This window comes from Oncorhynchus mykiss, chromosome 2 (assembly GCF_013265735.2).
Source record: "Oncorhynchus mykiss isolate Arlee chromosome 2, USDA_OmykA_1.1, whole genome shotgun sequence".
NCBI lineage: Eukaryota > Metazoa > Chordata > Actinopteri > Salmoniformes > Salmonidae > Oncorhynchus > Oncorhynchus mykiss.
The window spans coordinates 13,129,590-13,135,589 of NC_048566.1; positions in this window are offsets into that span (position 1 = coordinate 13,129,590).

A 6,000-nucleotide genomic window follows, 5' to 3' on the forward strand; every position below is an offset into this window, starting at 1 on the left:
CAGTCTGCCAGATATGTTATTCATTCTAGTGACTACAGCAGTCTGCCAGAGATGTTATTCATTCTAGTGACTACAGCAGTCTGCCAGAGATGTTATTCATTCTAGTGACTACAGCAGTCTGCCAGATATGTTATTCATTCTAGTGACTACAGCAGTCTGTCAGATGTTATTCATTCTAGTGACTACAGCAGTCTGCCAGAGATGTTATTCATTCTAGTGACTACAGCAGTCTGTCAGATGTTATTCATTCTAGTGACTACAGCAGTCTGCCAGATGTTATTCATTCTAGTGACTACAGCAGTCTGCCAGATATGTTATTCATTCTAGTGACTACAGCAGTCTGCCAGAGATGTTATTCATTCTAGTGACTACAGCAGTCTGCCAGAGATGTTATTCATTCTAGTGACTACAGCAGTCTGCCAGATATGTTATTCATTCTAGTGACTACAGCAGTCTGTCAGATGTTATTCATTCTAGTGACTACAGCAGTCTGCCAGAGATGTTATTCATTCTAGTGACTGCAGCAGTCTGCCTGTAAAGAGTTCTGTAGTTGTTCATCATGGCTACTACACCTGATTCCTCTTCTACTAAAATATGAAGGTAAATACCTTGACAGCAGTGCACTGACCAGCTGGTTTATAGTGTGTTTTCAGAGCCAACCTTGTTCCATCAGCTTGGAGGAAAGCAGTTGCAATTATTCAAGGCTTGCATTGTGAAGTCTTCTCAAATAGTAAATTGATTACCATTTTAGCATGAACTGCAAAGCGGTAGAATGGAATTTCACACTGTACGCAATCACAATGATCTGGCGCCATCCCGGGCATCAAAGCACATATAATGAACCCTTCATTTATCCTACATTCCTGCCGTAGCATCTGAGCTAAATTCCTCTAGATAGACCGTGTAGGAAGAATGCCTATGTTGAGCAGTGTTCTGCTACTCATAACAACATATGGCTGAGCTCAATGGCCGTCGGGTCTCATATGGACAGGCAGTTTGATTGACAGCCAGCCACACAAAGGAACGATGCATGCTGGCCTGTGTGAGTGTGTGTGCTATGAGAGGTATTCTATGGATTCTGACAACAGAGAGATCAACTCAGGCAGAGATGCCACAGTATTTGTGACTGAAACTAAGTACGTTTGATGAGGGCTAATAGGGAGCCATTAGGAGATATGTCAGTGTGTGTCAGTCAATACTAAAGCTGTGTGTGTCTCCTGCAGCAGCTCAGCAGACCTCTCTCTGCCTTTTCCTTCTCTGTCTCAGTAAGTCAGTGTGGGTTGAGAGGAGATGAAACACTTTCTGACTGCGTCCGCATCTACTTACTGTAGAAATCCCCTAGCAGCCTCCGTATTTGATGTGCATGTGTGTGTACGCATATGCGAGTGTGTGTGTGTGTGTTGTATGTCTGTCCTTGTCAAAGCAGAGTGCCTGTCTGTCTGTCTGTCTGTCTGTCTGCTGCTTTACGCTGTAGGTGTGCGAGGCGGATATTGACATGATTAACAACGGTATTATACATCAGCTACATTTGAAATAATACGGCCGTACAGCATCACTTCCTCTTGGAGATGACCATTATCAGACAGTCTGCTACAGGAAGCTGAGATGACCATTATCAGACAGTCTGCTACAGGAAGCTGAGATGACCATTATCAGACAGTCTGCTACAGGAAGCTGAGATGACCATTATCAGACAGTCTGCTACAGGAAGCTGAGATGACCATTATCAGACAGTCTGCTACAGGAAGCTGAGATGACCATTATCAGACCGTCTGCTACAGGAAGCTGAGATGACCATTATCAGACAGTCTGCTACAGGAAGCTGAGATGACCATTATCAGACAGTCTGCTACGGGAAGCTGAGATGACCATTATCAGACAGTCTGCTACAGGAAGCTGAGATGACCATTATCATACAGTCTGCTACAGGAAGCTGAGATGACCATTATCAGACAGTCTGCTACAGGAAGCTGAGATGACCATTATCAGACAGTCTGCTACAGGAAGCTGAGATGACCATTATCAGACAGTCTGCTACAGGAAGCTGAGATGACCATTATCAGACAGTCTGCTACAGGAAGCTGAGATGACCATTATCAGACAGTCTGCTACAGGAAGCTGAGATGACCATTATCAGACAGTCTGCTACAGGAAGCTGAGATGACCATTATCAGACAGTCTGCTACAGACAGAGGAAACACCACACAGGTCCCCATTATCCAGGCTCCACGCTGCGCTCAGTATGCTGTGAGCACAGAAATGATTTTCATATGAAGCGTTAGTTTAAAAGGGAAGAGAGAGATCAATACAGTATAGAACAGGAGAGGAAAGAGATAGAATATAGAAAGAGTGTCAGGTGTGTGCGTACTCAAATCAAGTCAAATTTTATTTGTCACATACACATGGTTAGCAGATGTTAATGCGAGTGTAGCGAAATGCTTGTGATTCTAGTTCCGACAATGCAGTAATAACCTAACAAGTAATCTAACAAGTGTAAAGGGATGAAGAATATGTAGATAAAGATATATGAATGAGTGATGGTACAGAACGGCATAGGCAAGATGCAGTAGATGGTATCGAGTACAGTATATACATATGAGATGAGTATTGTAGGGTATGTAAACATATAAAAGTGGCGTACTGGTAGTGAAGTCAGGTGCAGGAGAGCAGAGAGTTGTGCTCTACTGGTAGTGAAGTCAGGTGCAGGAGAGCAGAGAGTTGTGCTCTACTGGTAGTGAAGTCAGGTGCAGGAGAGCAGAGAGTTGTGCTCTACTGGTAGTGAAGTCAGGTGCAGGAGGGCAGAGAGTTGTGCTCTACTGGTGTTGAAGTCAGGTGCAGGAGAGCAGAGAGTTGTGCTCTACTGGTAGTGAAGTCAGGTGCAGGAGAGCAGAGAGTTGTGCTCTACTGGTAGTGAAGTCAGGTGCAGGAGAGCAGAGAGTTGTGCTCAACTGTTAGTGAAGTCAGGTGCAGGAGAGCAGAGAGTTGTCCTCTACTGGTAGAGAAGTCAGGTGCAGGAGAGCAGAGAGTTGTCCTCTACTGGTAGAGAAGTCAGGTGCAGGAGAGCAGAGAGTTGTGCTCTACTGGTAGAGAAGTCAGGTGCAGGAGAGCAGAGAGTTGTGCTCTACTGGTAGTGAAGTCAGGTGCAGGAGAGCAGAGAGTTGTGCTCTACTGGTAGTGAAGTCAGGTGCAGGAGAGCAGAGAGTTGTGCTCTACTGGTAGTGAAGTCAGGTGCAGAAGAGCAGAGAGTTGTGCTCTACTGGTAGTGACGTCAGGTGCAGGAGAGCAGAGAGTTGTGCTCTACTGGTAGTGAAGTCAGGTGCAGGAGAGCAGAGAGTTGTGCTCTACTGGTAGTGAAGTCAGGTGCAGGAGAGCAGAGAGTTGTGCTCTACTGGTAGTGAAGTCAGGTGCAGGAGAGCAGAGAGTTGTGCTCTACTGGTAGTGAAGTCAGGTGCAGGAGAGCAGAGAGTTGTGCTCTACTGGTAGTGAAGTCAGGTGCAGGAGAGCAGAGAGTTGTGCTCTACTGGTAGTGAAGTCAGGTGCAGGAGAGCAGAGAGTTGTGCTCTACTGGTAGTGAAGTCAGGTGCAGGAGGGCAGAGAGTTGTGCTCTACTGGTAGTGAAGTCAGGTGCAGGAGGGCAGAGAGTTGTGCTCAACTGTTAGTGAAGTCAGGTGCAGGAGAGCAGAGAGTTGTCCTCTACTGGTAGAGAAGTCAGGTGCAGGAGAGCAGAGAGTTGTCCTCTACTGGTAGAGAAGTCAGGTGCAGGAGAGCAGAGAGTTGTGCTCTACTGGTAGTGAAGTCAGGTGCAGGAGAGCAGAGAGTTGTGCTCTACTGGTAGTGAAGTCAGGTGCAGGAGAGCAGAGAGTTGTGCTCTACTGGTAGTGAAGTCAGGTGCAGGAGAGCAGAGAGTTGTGCTCTACTGGTAGTGAAGTCAGGTGCAGGAGAGCAGAGAGTTGTGCTCTACTGGTAGTGAAGTCAGGTGCAGGAGAGCAGAGAGTTGTGCTCTACTGGTAGTGAAGTCAGGTGCAGGAGAGCAGAGAGTTGTGCTCTACTGGTAGTGAAGTCAGGTGCAGGAGGGCAGAGAGTTGTGCTCTACTGGTGTTGAAGTCAGGTGCAGGAGAGCAGAGAGTTGTGCTCTACTGGTAGTGAAGTCAGGTGCAGGAGAGCAGAGAGTTGTGCTCTACTGGTAGTGAAGTCAGGTGCAGGAGAGCAGAGAGTTGTGCTCAACTGTTAGTGAAGTCAGGTGCAGGAGAGCAGAGAGTTGTCCTCTACTGGTAGAGAAGTCAGGTGCAGGAGAGCAGAGAGTTGTCCTCTACTGGTAGAGAAGTCAGGTGCAGGAGAGCAGAGAGTTGTGCTCTACTGGTAGTGAAGTCAGGTGCAGGAGAGCAGAGAGTTGTGCTCTACTGGTAGTGAAGTCAGGTGCAGGAGAGCAGAGAGTTGTGCTCTACTGGTAGTGAAGTCAGGTGCAGGAGAGCAGAGAGTTGTGCTCTACTGGTAGTGAAGTCAGGTGCAGGAGAGCAGAGAGTTGTGCTCTACTGGTAGTGACGTCAGGTGCAGGAGAGCAGAGAGTTGTGCTCTACTGGTAGTGAAGTCAGGTGCAGGAGAGCAGAGAGTTGTGCTCTACTGGTAGTGAAGTCAGGTGCAGGAGAGCAGAGAGTTGTGCTCTACTGGTAGTGAAGTCAGGTGCAGGAGAGCAGAGAGTTGTGCTCTACTGGTAGTGAAGTCAGGTGCAGGAGAGCAGAGAGTTGTGCTCTACTGGTAGAGAAGTCAGGTGCAGGAGAGCAGAGAGTTGTGCTCTACTGGTAGTGAAGTCAGGTGCAGGAGGGCAGAGAGTTGTGCTCTACTGGTAGTGAAGTCAGGTGCAGGAGAGCAGAGAGTTGTGCTCTACTGGTAGTGAAGTCAGGTGCAGGAGAGCAGAGAGTTGTGCTCTACTGGTAGTGAAGTCAGGTGCAGGAGAGCAGAGAGTTGTGCTCTACTGGTAGTGACGTCAGGTGCAGGAGAGCAGAGAGTTGTGCTCTACTGGTAGTGAAGTCAGGTGCAGGAGAGCAGAGAGTTGTGCTCTACTGGTAGTGAAGTCAGGTGCAGGAGAGCAGAGAGTTGTGCTCTACTGGTAGTGAAGTCAGGTGCAGGAGAGCAGAGAGTTGTGCTCTACTGGTAGTGAAGTCAGGTGCAGGAGAGCAGAGAGTTGTGCTCTACTGGTAGTGAAGTCAGGTGCAGGAGAGCAGAGAGTTGTGCTCTACTGGTAGTGAAGTCAGGTGCAGGAGAGCAGAGAGTTGTGCTCTACTGGTAGTGAAGTCAGGTGCAGGAGGGCAGAGAGTTGTGCTCTACTGGTAGTGAAGTCAGGTGCAGGAGGGCAGAGAGTTGTGCTCAACTGTTAGTGAAGTCAGGTGCAGGAGAGCAGAGAGTTGTCCTCTACTGGTAGAGAAGTCAGGTGCAGGAGAGCAGAGAGTTGTCCTCTACTGGTAGAGAAGTCAGGTGCAGGAGAGCAGAGAGTTGTGCTCTACTGGTAGTGAAGTCAGGTGCAGGAGAGCAGAGAGTTGTGCTCTACTGGTAGTGAAGTCAGGTGCAGGAGAGCAGAGAGTTGTGCTCTACTGGTAGTGAAGTCAGGTGCAGGAGAGCAGAGAGTTGTGCTCTACTGGTAGTGAAGTCAGGTGCAGGAGAGCAGAGAGTTGTGCTCTACTGGTAGTGAAGTCAGGTGCAGGAGAGCAGAGAGTTGTGCTCTACTGGTAGTGAAGTCAGGTGCAGGAGAGCAGAGAGTTGTGCTCTACTGGTAGTGAAGTCAGGTGCAGGAGGGCAGAGAGTTGTGCTCTACTGGTGTTGAAGTCAGGTGCAGGAGAGCAGAGAGTTGTGCTCTACTGGTAGTGAAGTCAGGTGCAGGAGAGCAGAGAGTTGTGCTCTACTGGTAGTGAAGTCAGGTGCAGGAGAGCAGAGAGTTGTGCTCAACTGTTAGTGAAGTCAGGTGCAGGAGAGCAGAGAGTTGTCCTCTACTGGTAGAGAAGTCAG